Source organism: Giraffa tippelskirchi, chromosome 11 (assembly GCF_054371585.1).
Source record: "Giraffa tippelskirchi isolate mGirTip1 chromosome 11, T2T-mGirTip1v1.2.pri, whole genome shotgun sequence".
In the NCBI taxonomy this organism is placed as follows: Eukaryota; Metazoa; Chordata; class Mammalia; order Artiodactyla; family Giraffidae; genus Giraffa; species Giraffa tippelskirchi.
The window spans coordinates 49,784,370-49,798,465 of NC_137285.1; the positions used below are offsets into that span (position 1 = coordinate 49,784,370).

The 14,096-nt window shown below is 42.6% G+C and overlaps 1 protein-coding gene across 5 annotated transcripts in view; it reads right to left on the reverse strand.

Annotated features, from left to right (window-relative positions):
* The window catches only part of SLC7A11 (solute carrier family 7 member 11), a 979,966-nt gene extending 972,166 nt beyond the window's left edge, over nt 1-7,800 (reverse strand). For 3 of the 5 annotated variants that reach the window (XR_014068605.1, XR_014068602.1, XR_014068604.1), the window contains exon 1: nt 7,479-7,800. The gene's annotated coding sequence lies outside the window, so the exon portion shown is untranslated. Of the gene's footprint in view, nt 1-6,784; nt 6,986-7,478 lie in introns of all 5 variants that reach the window. The other 2 variants (XR_014068600.1, XR_014068603.1) reach the window with 1 other exon arrangement.
* Between the last annotated feature and the right edge of the window lie 6,296 nt (nt 7,801-14,096).

The window sequence follows — 14,096 nt, forward strand, 5'->3', positions numbered from 1 at the left end:
GCTCCAATGCCCTTGACTAGAGGTTTCGCTTCCTTGCTCTTCTTTCCAAGCACACAATATTTGAAAAAAAGGACAGCGGAGCCTGCAAATCCTCTCATCAAAGAGGCATTGACTTTTAATTTTACAAATGTGGCTCTTTTCCATAAGGAACAGAGAGAATTCATTAGTAATCTTACTCAGGAGACTTATTCCATCTACATGTGTCTTTCTTCTGGCGATCATATAATTACACCCCAGATTTCTGATTACAGAAACTTTTCCCCTTAACCTCTCTACAATGGTAGGACCTCTCCTTTTTCCAGTCTCTCCTTTTCTAGTCTGCTTTAAAACAAAAAAAGAAGGAAGAGGAAATCAGCAAAGATAAGGATGTGATTCCTTCCTATCAGTTGTGCTTCATCCACAGATAAAAGTAGTGGGTGAGAAAGCTATGCCAGCTGGACCATCACCATCCCTAGAAAACAATTCCAACGTGGGTCCTTCCTTCGAGGGGGAGAGCAGAAGCAATCTGAACACCACCCTCATGTACAAATAAAAGAGGCATTGGGAAGGAGCTCATTTAAAACAGGTGACACTACATGGACCTGTTCATTGCCATCTACAGCAGTCTTGTAGTTACTTCACCTGTCACAGTCTGTCCACGGCATAGTTTGACCATCAGCTGAAATGCACAAAGAAAATTACATGAATCTACAGCCTTTACTACTCACCTCACCTACATCCTTCCCCTGTTCTCCTAAGCGAGGCCATTTCCAAAGTCTGGATGAACTTGTCCGCAGTATGTGTGCCCCAGTGAGTAGTAGTGCCAGGAGAGGCATGGGGGTGTGAAACTCAGGAAGAGTCACTAATTCAAGAAGGAGGCAACATCTGACTGGCTCCTAGCTGCTGTGGCAAATGCCCAGGTCTGCTAGATGGGAGAATTCTCAAACAACAAAACATCTGAGCAGTTACCATGTCTCTCCCCTACTCATACACTCCTCATTTCTTCTTTTCAGAAAGAAAATGTCTCTTTAGCTCGATGTTATTAATTTCCAGTGATGAACAATAGGTTGGAATTCTGAGCAAACAAACTGCTGAAATTATTATTCACCCCTTGCTGCAGATTGCTCTGTGAGCTACAGAATACATGTTCTGCATTCGGTGACTAAGGCCTTGTCCCATGTGTTTTCCCAGTTCAATCAACTGTGCTAAGAACTGTCACAATAGCCCTTGACGACAAGAAAATAAAATTTCGGGTAGAATGGAAAGCCTGACTTGCATTGTAATTCCTGCCTGCACCTGTGTTCCAACCCCCCACCACCACCTCCAGCTTTATTTTCCCCCATCATTGACAATGTTTGGGAACCTTTTCACCCACCTTAATGACAAAGGAAAAGAAATGGGTTATTTTTCCAGTTTGGATAATTGCTTCTGAAACGTTGTCACAATCTTCCAAATGACTATATTTCTTTCATGTCATACCACTGTGGTTTCTGCCCAATGCAGGTTGTGCTTTTTTTAAGGGTTCTGGTCTGCTGAGAGCCTTGGGAGTTTTGTTTTGTTTTTCTGGGTTTTTTGTTTTTTAAGAAAAAGACAAAGCTGAAACCAAATAAGTCACTATGATAACTTATGACAGAAAAATCAACATCTGAATCAAATGATAATACAGGAGCCAGGCAGCGGGGAGAAGAGGCATCCTGTGCCAAGAAAAGAAAGGAACGGAAAGTTATTTAAAACTGATCGAAACCCACTAGGAGTCACAATCCCATCACAGTTTCCCTTTGGAAAAGCAGTTTTCAGAAGCCCCAATTAACCTTAATTGAATTCTGCCTTAGTCATATCTGAAATTTTAATTGACTGGGAAGTTGATCATAAATCTCTGTTCATGACGCGGCTTAGCCATCAGTAAATCCCCGGATGGCACAGAGCCTTGTCGTGCAGGGCACTGTCTGTTCTGCGGGGGAGGCTGGTTGATCATAAGACAAACATTCAAAAGAGGAAGCCCCTCACTGTCAGAGCCAGGCTGAAAGCGGATTCCGCGAAGCAGGGGTTCACGTCTGTGCTGGTAGAGTCAGTGTCTTCCTAAAACACACACTGAAGCACCAGCCCCCAACACCCCCCTCAAAAAAAGAAAGTATCCTTCCAATCATTTAGGACAAGTGTAATGCTGTTTTCGTTTTCGCTTTTAGAAAATCAACCATCGATTCACTCTTTTTTTTTTATTAAAACTACTGAGGCCAGGGGACTATTTTAAACCTTTCAAATTACCTGAACATGGCTATTTAACTCAAAGGTTCTCAACAAGGGTCGGGAGGCCTGTCAGAATGATCTCGGTGCCTTTTCAGATGTCCAAAGGCATATCCCAAACTGTGGGAAGAAGCCTGAGCATCTGTCTTTTATTATTTATTTATTCATTTATTTGTCTGCACCAGGTCTTAGCTGTGGCATGTGGGATCTAGTTCCCTTACCAGGGATCGAACCCAGGCCCCCCAGTTTGGGAGCAAGGAGTCTTAGCCACTGGACTTCTGGGGAAGTCCTAATCATGTATTTTAAAGAAAAAAAAAAGGTAATTTCTCTGGTAGATTCTGACTTGGAGTTCTTTATTGCCCCCTAAGACCATCACTTCTCAGGTTGAAACACCACGGTTTTAGTCAAATGGACAGGCTAACTCAATCAATCAGATGGACTGATTTTTGCTTTAATACATTGAATGGATGTTTGAATTAACAAAAGTTGCCAGTTCTTCTGAAATTGCCTAGAAATAGTATGAATGTGATTTGACATTGTAGGAGAGCCCTGCACGCCAACCAATGAGTTCCTCTCTTGTTCCTCCCTGTTTTCACCCACACATTCTGATCCCTCTGCCACGGAGAAAAATCAGGGTATTCCCCTGTGGAATGTCCTCCTTGTGTTTGTTTTACGTTCCAACAACAGAAACTGTTAAAACTTAAAAAAAAGCATCAACAGAAGGGAAAAAAGTTCTGTATAACCAAGTGGGGAAATGAGTGAAAAGGTGAATTTAAAGAGCCCCTCTTGGGCATGAGGAAAATTAGTCACTCTTCTAAAGATTCCTAACTCTCTCCTCACTTCAACAATGGCTATTTCTTTCAGGCACTACTGTTTATCCAGTGGTGAAATTGGTCAGGCATGAAGCATGGAAACTGACACCATGCAAACTGAGACAAAGAACAGGGTCACTTCCTGGAGTCGTAATTCACTTTCAAACTCATGAGGAATCCGAGAAGTAAGAAACTATACTAAAACAGCTAGCTTCCTCTCCATTCCCCACACAGATTTTCCTGAAACTTGAAATTTTGAAAAAGAAGGAATAGTGGTAAATATTACTTTTTCATAAACTTACAAACCCTCCCCTATCTTATTTTTTTACCCAGTATAACTACCTCTCTCTTTCTCTCTCTCTTTCTTGCTCTCTCGCATTTTCTCCCTTATCCCCATCTTTCTCTGTCTTCTATACAGAAATGGTAGGGACCTAACAGAAGCAGAAGATATCAAGAAGAAGTGGCAAGAATACACAGAAGAACTGTACAAAAAAGTTCTTCACGACCCAGACAACCATGATGGTGTGATCACTCACCTAGAACCAGACATCCTGGAATGTGAAGTCACGTGGGCCTTAGGAAGCATCACTACGAACAAAGCTAGTGGAGGTGATGGAATTCCAGTTGAGCTATTTCAAATCCTCAAAGGTGATGCTGTGAAAGTGCTGCACTCCATATGCCAACAAATATGGAAAATTCAGCAGTGGCCACAGGACTGGAAAAGGTCAGTTTTCATTCCAGTCCCAAAGAAAGGCAATGCCAAAGAATGCTCGAACTACCGCACAATTGCACTCATCTCACACACAGTAAAGTAATGCTCAAAATTCTCCAAGCCAGGCTTCAGCAATACATGAACTGTGAACTTCCAGATGTTCAAGCTGGTTTTAGAAAAGGCAGAGGAACCAGAGATCAAATTGCCAACATCCAATGGATCATCGAAAAAGCAAGAGAGTATCAGAAAAACATCTATTTCTGCTTTATTGACTATGCCAAAGCCTTTGACAGTGTGGATCACAATAAACTGTGGAAAATTCTGAAAGAGATGGGAATACCAGACCATCTGACCTGTCTCTTGAGAAACCTGTATGCAGGTCAGGAAGCAACAGTTAGAACTGGACATGGAACAACAGACTGGTTCCAAATAGGAAAAGGAGTACGTCAAGGCTGTATATTGTCACCCTGCTTATTTAACTTATATGCAGAGTACATCATGCAAAATGCTGGGCTGGATGAAGCACAAGCTGGAATCAAGATTGCCGGGAGAAATATCAATAACCTCAGATATGCAGATGACACCACCCTTATGGCAGAAAGCGAAGAAGAACTAAAGAGCCTCTTGATGAAAGTGAAAGAGGAGAGTTAAAAAGTTGGCTTAAAGCTCACCATTCAGAAAACTAAGATCATGGCATCCGGTCCCATCACTTCATGGCAGATAGATGGGGAAACAGTGGAAACAGTGTCAGACTTTATTTTTCTGGGTTCCAAAATCACTGCAGATGGTGCCTGCAGCCATGAAATTAAAAGACGCTTACCCCTTGGAAGGAAAGTTATGACCAACCTAGACAGCATATTAAAAAGCAGAGACATTACTTTGGCAACAAAGTTCTGTCTAGTCAAGGCTATGGTTTTTCCAGTGGTCATGTATGGATGTGAGAGTTGGACTATAAAGAAAGCTGAGCGCCGAAGAATTGATGCTTTTGAACTGTGGTGCTGGAGAAGACTCTTGAGAGTCCCTTAGACTGCAAGGAGATCCAACCAATCCATCCTAAAGGAGATCAGTCCTGGGTGTTCATTGGAAGGACTGATGTTGAAGCTGAAACTCCAATACTTTGGCCACCTGATGCAAAGAGCTGACTCATTGGAAAAGATCCTGATGCTGGGAAAGATTGAGGGCAGGAGGAGAAAGGGATGACAGAGGATGAGATGGCTGGATGGCATCACCGACTCGATGGACATGGGTTTGGGTGGACTCAGGGAGTTGGTGATGGACAGGGAGGCCTGGCGTGCTGCGGTTCATGGGGTCACAAAAAGTCAGACACGACTGAGCAACTGAACTGAACTGAGTTGATACACATTTTGAAGCTTCTCATCCAAATCACATTTATCAAGTATGACCCTGAAGAAAGGCAGACAGACCTAGGGAAATCTAGACACCAATTAATTTTGCCCCCTGCCTGCTGTGTAACTTTTCAAGCCTCCTTGGTAAGTAGGGATGAGAATGTCAATGACGGATGAAAGTTAAAGAAGATATCTACAAAACAGGGCTCTCGTTCTATTAATTCCCTCAATATACCTCACTTAGAAGAAAACAGAGGGTATTGCATTTAGTAAATTTGGCATCTACATGGCAAAAGTATGGGAGATTGGCATTCTCAATATCCTGATATTTGTTTACCAGTTGGTCTATTCCAGGAATTGTTTCCAATGACCTGTAATTATGGGCCAGTCACAGAGCAAGGCCAGAAAGGAAGCATAGACTATTTTAGAATCAATCTCTAATATTTAGGCCAATATTTCCAAAGTGCCATCAGTGAAGTGCATGCCTCATAACTATCCTGGGCCCTTATTATCAATGTATACTTCCAAGAGACTTCCTTTGTGGTCCAGTGGGTTAAGACTACATGCTCCCACCGCAGGGGGCCCAGGTTTGATCCCTGGTCAGGGAACTATTAATAGAGCCCACATGCTGCAGCTAAGAGTCCACAGTGACAATCCCTTGTTGTCAAACTAAGACCCAGTGCAGCCAATTTATACACACACACACACACATATATATACTCCTAAGTTTAACATACTCCTAAGCCCCTCTCTAGGACTACTGAATCAGACCACTGAGAAGAGGCTCAAGAATACTGAGGTTATATTTATGCTCATTAAAGATTGGAAATCACTGATGTAGACAACAATAATTATCACTTATGAGGAATTTTCTTTTCAAGATTAGTTAAAGTGGTATCATTGTTTAACAATTGGATTTGGAGAAATTTTCCCCAGATCTATCATTGAGTCCACAAACTAAGTCAGGCTTCTTTTTTTGTTCTGTTTTAAAAATATGAAGAAATAAGATAAGAATCTGCCTGCCAGTGCAGGGGACATGGGTTTGATTCCTGGTCTGGGAAGATTCCACAAGCTACAGAGCAACCAAGCCTGTGCACCACAAGTACTGAGCCTGTGCGCTACAGCCTATGAGCCACAACTACTGAAGCCCAGGCACCTAGAGTCTGTGCTCTGCAAGAGAAACCATCGCAATGAGAAGCCTGAACACAACTAGAGAGTAGCCCCCACTCACTGTAACTAGAGAAAACCTTTGTGCATCAACGAGGACCCAGCGCAACCAAAAAAAAAAGATAAATATTAATAAATAAATAGTTTTTAAAAAGTAAAAAATTGAGGAAACAAATTTAAACCCTTTAGGACTGGGAAGTGATAGACTGGAGTGACAGAATAACTCCTTGAGTTTTGAGTCCTTTGGGTCTGATATGGCTGGGAAATCCGCAGTTGAGAATATTGTTGAGGGGTCCATCAAGTAACATGGTGAATCAGAATTTGCTACATAACAAACCACTCAAAAATAGAGTGGTGGAGATTCCCTGCCAGCCCAGTGGTTAGGACTCCATGCTCTCACTGCAGAAAGCCTGGGTTCAATCCCTGGTTGGGGAACTAAGATCCCATCAGTCAAGCACAGCCAAAAAAAAATATATATATATATAATTCAGTTATCTTGAAACAACAGTCATTCATTTGCTCACAATTCTGAAGATTGGTTGGGTGGTACTTTCGTTGTGACATGGCTCAGGTGAGGCTAGGTGGGCTAGGATGGCCTTGCTCACATGTCTGGAGACTCCACTGATGCTGGGTTCAGCTCAGCTCCTCAGGGTCTCCATCAGTGGGCTCACCAGGGCTCCCAGCATGGTGGGCACATGTCCAGAGAGCAAGGAACAGGATTAGGACTGGAACAACATCACAACAACATTAATCATGGTCAAGGACAGCCCAAATACAAAAGATGGGGAAATAGACTGTACCTCTAAGAAAAGAGATGCAAAGAATTCCAGACCATTGGCAATTATAAATTCATAGTGAATCTTCCCTGGTGGCTCACTGGTAAAGAATCTGCCTGCCAATTCTGGAGATATGGGCTTGAACCCTGGGTTGGGAAGATCCCCTGGAGAAGGAAATGACAGCCCACACCAGGATTCTTGCCTGGGAAATCCCATGGACAGAGGAGTCTGGTGGGCTACAGTCCATGGGGTCGCAAAAGATTCGGACTTGACGGAGTGACTAAACAATGACAACAACAAACAAGGGTACACTGGAAGAAAGGTGGGAAGATTTGGAGCATTGCTGGTGCTGAAAACAGGATCAAAGAGTACACTACATCTGTGCGCCTCACACACTGGGCAACATCACACAGCAGGGTCCTTTTCACCTAATAATACTCACTCTCTTCATGTCCTTTCCAACTGAGTGTCTCTCTTCTTTTTTGTTTTCCACTTTCCTTTTTAAAAGTGATGAATCTTCTTTACAATGCTAATATTATCAGGACTGGAAACCACAGTGATGGTGATACTTTTTCCCAAGCTCTTCAGCCTCAAAACCTGAGTCACCTTTGACTTGTCCCATGCCCTCTCCCCTCACAATGGTTTATTGCCCAGCCTTGCAGACACCATCTCTGCCGTGGTTATGTCTCCAGAGCATGTCCCCTGCTGAGGACTCCTGCCACATCACCCTTCCTCAGCCTCTCATTTCTTCCCCATCATTTACTAGTTCTGACACCATGGGCAACTCCCCTTAGGTTTCTAGGCCCCTGTGTCCTCATAATGGGAACAATAATGTACTTACCTGTCAGAGTTGTTATGAGGATTAAAGGTATTCCCCTTGAAGTACTTAGCACAGAGCCTAGCACATTTGCAAATGTTCATTGAAGGTAACCTGTTACACTCACCTGACACAATTCATCCTTCTTATTTATCAGATAGTTTCCCCATTTCAAAAAACACCAATGAGTACCCCCCTCCCTGCCAAGCCTTTGAAATAAATTCCTCAAGTAAGCATTTCACACTTGAAATTATATCTTTCATCTTTCTCACTCTTCCCCTCAAAATGTTCCATTCTTTTGAAGACTCTCACCCTTTTCCACCTGCCTAAGTCACGTTCATGCTCATTTTTCAAGTTATGCACTCACAATCATGCAGTGACCACCGACCTGCCCAGGTTGTCAGTGTCCTCAAGTACTCAAAGAGCCCCCTGCCCCATCCCTGACCTAGGAAGTTCACTGTCCCCTCGAAAGGCCCCCTCTTCTTTTAGACTTTTTCTCATTCTCCCTTCCTCAGCCCCAGCTTCCCATGAACCTTTCCTGCACTGAACATCCAAAATAATACATGTGCATTTCTCTTGTGGCATTGTTCAATGCCTTAATGCTATAGTTCTGACTAATCTTACATACTAGATTGCAAGCTCTTAGAACCTTATCTTATCATCTAACTTCTGCACCTATGTTTAATCCAATTCATGCACATAACAGAATCTCAATAACCATTTTCTGAATTAAGAGAAGGGACTAACCTCTGCCTTATCAGCATCTCAGCCCTATATCAGGCTGTGAGGGTTATGTTCCAACCCATAATTTAGCTGAGCTGATAAAATAATGCACCATAACCTTACTATGTTCTGGTGGACTTGGATCAACACACAAATGTGCCTGCAAATCTTCCCATATGTTTTTGAAAAACTTATGGAAGCAAGAAGTTCTTAAAGCTCTCACTTGCTCTTAATATTTTTGCCCCTTTTCGTAGGATCTCTGGGTGAATTATCATCTGTGACTGATGGTATTTTAAAATGACCCAACGGTATCTCAGTTTATCTGCTGGCATTTTAAATTGATCTAATTTATTTATTTAATTGAATTTAATTAAATATCATCTCCACCTAATGCCTAATGCCTAACCTGATGCCATTTAAATTTACCCCATTTCTAGTAGTTCATCCGAATCAATAAAACTGGCTTAGGACAGTGATTCTCAAAGTGTGGTCCCTGTACCAGTAAGAGCATCAGCATCACTTGAGGACCTATTAGAGATGTAAATTCTCAGACCCCTCGATCCAAACCTACTGAATCAGAAACCCAGGGGGGTGGGCCCAGTGGGCTGTGTTTCACCAACATTCTGTGACTCTGAGATGCAGGCTAATGTTTAGATCCACTAGTGAAGGGACAGAGTGAGATCATTTCTGGGCAAATAAATGCAGATGGAAGATGGGAAACAAGTTTTCGGGTGAAAACAAACTACTCCTGGGTTGTGGTTTGCAGATAAGTGGAGGAGAGATAACAGAGAGAGCAGATGAGTACAGTGGATGAGAACCAGCTTCTGTGATTGGCCAAGGTACAAGATATGCATCTGTTTACTCTGGAACTAAGGGGCTAGAGACTGTGTCCTAATGTGACACTGGCAGCACCGAGAGTTATTTTTAGTGCTTGCTTTTTGTTTCACAGGTGGAAAAAGAAAAGTTTTAGAATGTTTCCAAAGAATGCAGTATCTAAAACGTCTTAGAATTCACGTTTTCTTCTCATAACGCAAGTCAGAAATAAAGGGGGCAGAGTGACTGATTGCACTGTGGCTCATGTTACAGTGGAGGCACCAGCCTCACCTGCAGGTGGCCTAACGTGCAAAGCTGGGGGGCTCTGGGGAGCCTCACCTGATCCCCCTGAGACCGCAGCTGGGGGCCCATGTGCTGTCTCACACTCTCTCACGGGCAATAGGATTACCTTATCAACATCCACTACACGTGAGGGCCGAGCAACTCAGGTCACGTTTTGCTACATAACTACCTCTTATCTTCGTTATGCCTGGCGACAGCTTTCCTACCAGTAGGAAAACATGCCTTAGCCCACATTTGAGGACTCCTTGCTAGGTCAAGTTAAGCAAAATCTGTGACTTTCTGAAAAAATATATAGAATGAGCACATAAAAGTTGAAAATTCATTCTATATGGATTGCTGCTGGCTAAGTTCCTTAATCGAAGGATTTTCAGTGATTTCTTAGAGAATCAAATTGACTGCGGAGATGTAACTGTCTAGTTAGAGATGTGCAGGAGAGGTGTAGAGAGAAAGAACAAAGAATAACAAGAAGCAAGGAACTTCAATGAGAAAAGAATTTTGCACAGAACACCTAAGTTTTTTAAAATCAGAGTGTAAGTGATAAGAACTAGCAACAGAGTTGGAAGTCAAGCTGGAAGTAAAATCAGAAGTATCTACACAATATTAGGATTATAAAGCAGTATAGAAGTGTGCACAATTCCATCCCAAACTCCCTAATATCCTTCCCCTCACCCTTCCCCCCAGCAGCCATAAGTTCCTTCTCTAAGTCTATGAGTCTCTTTGTTTTGTAACTAAATTCATTTTTATCATTTCTCTTTAGATTCCGCATATAAGGGATGCCATTTAAAATGGATAACCAACAAGGACCTACTGTATAGCACATGAAATTCTGTTCAATGTTATGTGGCAACCTGGATGCGAAGGGAGTTTGGGGGAGAATGGATACATGTCTATGTATGGCCGAGTCCTTTTGCTGTTCACCTGAAATTATCATACATTGTGAATTAGCTATACCCCAATAGAAAATATAAAGTTTAAAAAAATAAAGCAGTATAGAGACAGTAAACTATATTCTGCATTCAAGGCAGGTTCTATCTGACTATTTATTGGCACTAGTGTGTATAGAAAGTGATATTCATTGACAAACAACTAGACATACCTTAGAGTCCTGCAGTCCCAGTAACTCTTTTCTGTTTTATTGAGGTACAACTGACAGATAAAATTATAACACATTTCAAATATACAATATAGTGATGTGATATACATAAACAGTCCCAGCAGTTTTGATAGGGACAGAGCCAAAGGACAGCGTAGGTAATTAAATAAGTAATGCCTCTAGGGGATTGTAAATAGAAAAAATATGGGAGACTCCTATAAGTTAATGATTACTCAAGAAACCAGGTTTGCTTAACCACAAAATCAAGCAGGCTTGTTTAGCAACAAAACTGTACAACAGAAGCACGAGACATACCTCAAAACAGTAGAACAACGGTGGCATGAGACCCACATCCTGCCCCGTGAGCCCAATAAGGTAACGATCCCTAGGATGGAAAGATGCTCATTGTACACAGACTTGAAATAAGTTTTACAGTTCTGGCTTTACCATGTAGGGACAAAAAAGTCCCCTGCCCAACCTGGAGGAGGAGTTGATGATGTAAGCATGACATCTACTCAAGAATGAGGAAGAACGTGGTCTTTTCCCCCTCTCCACTTTTCCTTTGATTATAGAACTGTAGCCCACTAAGTTCTCAGGGGCAGCACCCTCTTGCTCGCCCACTTGTAAGCCTCACAAGGTCCTAATCTGATATATCACTTATCTGTCACTTCACCTCTCACTGGATTCTTTCTACACTGAGGCATAAAGGACTGGAGCTCTTTGGAGCCCCCAACACATCACACAATGGTTTCAGTTTTAGAAGGAATTGACTTTATCATGTCCCCTCCTCTTCCCAGTCCCACTTCTATCAAAACCTGAAACCTAAGAACAAATACAAATAAGAAGGAGAATCTCTTACCCTTGACAAAGCTGCAGAAGAACTATCAGTAAAGAATTCCTCCTCAGACCCTCTGCCATCCCTTCTCACCTTTCAGGTTCAAGGTGTTTTACTCAGTACACAAATAGTCATTCAGTGCCTAATAAGTTCCAGATGCTACACTATAAACTATAAAATCCCTGGAATACATCCCAGGGATTTACAATCAAATGCAACAGGCACAGCTTTCGTCAGAATCAAGGTGCTTGTTGAAATGTTAATTCTTAGACTCTGCCCCAGATCTTCCCCAGAATCTCTAGGGGTGGAATCTTAGATCTGCGGCCTCTGAAGCCACGTGAGAGCCCGCTGGCCTGTGTTCACAGGGAAACCTTTTCGCCCCTCCTGCCAGTTAGGGTGGCTGCATCCTCAGGCAAGTGACTGTTTCCACGAGAGGAAGGCTGCCTGCATGATGGCTTCAAGGAAATGTTTTCTCCACTCTGGCCTTACACAGAGACCCCCAGATTTTAGCCAAGGCAAATAGGCCACTAGGAAAAGCGTTACCAAGTGAACTTGGGTCCACTCACCCCCGTGCAGTATAGCCAATCACCTGTGGTGAAGGTAAGTGCAGTACTTATTGTAAGGCACCAAGGAGAACCAGGGACTTGTGGCTCATGCTCAGAAAATCCAAATTCACCCAAAGGGTTTCAGCAAAGCATTCTTAAAGGCAAGGTGAAGGAGAGGCATCCCAGCATGTGTGATCAGCTCGTGCATAATTCTCTGATTGATGATGAGGTAACACGGCGGTGTCACAGGGGTTAATGTTATCAATCCATAGGCACCAGAAAGTCTGGGGGCTACATGCCCATGATCCTCAAGCAGTTAATTTCTTATGTTTGGTGGGGGTTTTAGCATCTGTAAAATAACTCAGGAAATGTGCACCAGATACTGTTATCTAGGTACTTCAGAGAGGCCCTACAGCAGAGAATATGGAGGAGGGGTCTCTCCTGGGACGGCCCCGTAGGGTCCTGCTTGGTTACAAAAGGTGTAGTCCACTTGGCCTTCAGCTGAAGCTCTGAACCATGAAGAAGGTCTCAGCAGAGGTGGTGCCTCTTGAACTGGATTGTACTTGGTATGTGTGCTGGGGTGGAATGGAGGTTCCAGTGACTCAGCAGAATTAGAAAACGGGAGACAATGATTTGTCTCCAATTTAACATAAGAACGTTTAACTCAAGGGTGACAGATATATATTTCTAATCTTATATACTTTGGATTTAACATACTTGGACTTGAAATTTCAAGATTTGATTATTGAACTTTAATTTCTCACTAGGAATTGGATCGTGGGAGAAACTTTGTATCCACTTTGGGGTATCTCTATGCAGTTGGCATTTTATTACTAGATCTTGGCATCAGTAATTTCCTTATAGTTTCTCCAAAATGCTGTGCTAAACAACAGGGCTATAGGGAAAAGGGTGCTATTTCTTGGGTCCTCTATGTCTTCAACAGCCTTGTGGTACAGTCAGTGTTTCTAAACAGCAGAAGCTTGCTGAGTGTCTGTCAAGTGCTTGTTCCAACTGGGTCCCCTGGAAATTAAATGTCTCTGACTTAAATGGTGCTAAAAGACATTGAGAGAGGCTGGGACTAGAAAACTGGTAATTCATTGGTTCTGTGGAATCAAATAGATTTATACTTAAGTACTAAAAGGTAAGACCCAGAAGCAACCGTATGCAGTATTTGGAAAGTGAGGTTTCAAACGCTCCCAGACTGTCATCAGAGTAAAACCCCAAAATGGGACCAGGACCCAGAGAGTCCAGTTGACGGTTTTAAACTGTTGGTTCTCAAAACATGGAACTCAGAATGGCAATATCAGCACCACCCAAGAAGTTATTGGTCCTCTGTCTAGTCACCAGCGGGATTTTAGAAAAATTCTTTCTATGCCAACGTGCTCCATCTCATGATTCAAAGATACAGCGCTAGAGGTCACAAAAACATGTGACTGTCAGAGGGCTAGGATGCCCGGTAATCTCTTGTTCAAACCAAGTGAGCTAGCCTAAAGGATCAGGTTGTCAAATCATACTCACACAAATCCAAGACTTTACCCCAAATCAACCTGTACTAGTAATTTTAAGGATACAAGGAATCAGGAGGCATAGGTAAAGCAGGGTGATGCCCCAGTGAACATTCCAGGTCCTTTCCTTCCTTTCCATACCAGACACACACCCTCTGGACAGAATAATGATAAACGGGGGTCTCTAGATGAGGCTGATGTGTCAGCTTACACATCAAGGGGATTTTAGATCATGAAACATCCTCATTTTTATACTCCGGTAATTGTACAGATAACATGATCTTCTTCGGGAATCACGCCTTATAAATCTATAACATCTAGGTTTATTGGCCCTAAGTAACACTAAATCACAGTTATCCAACTAAGAACACTCCATATGTAGGGACTTTCTTATCAAATATCATCGTTCTACCAGGAGGTCCAGTT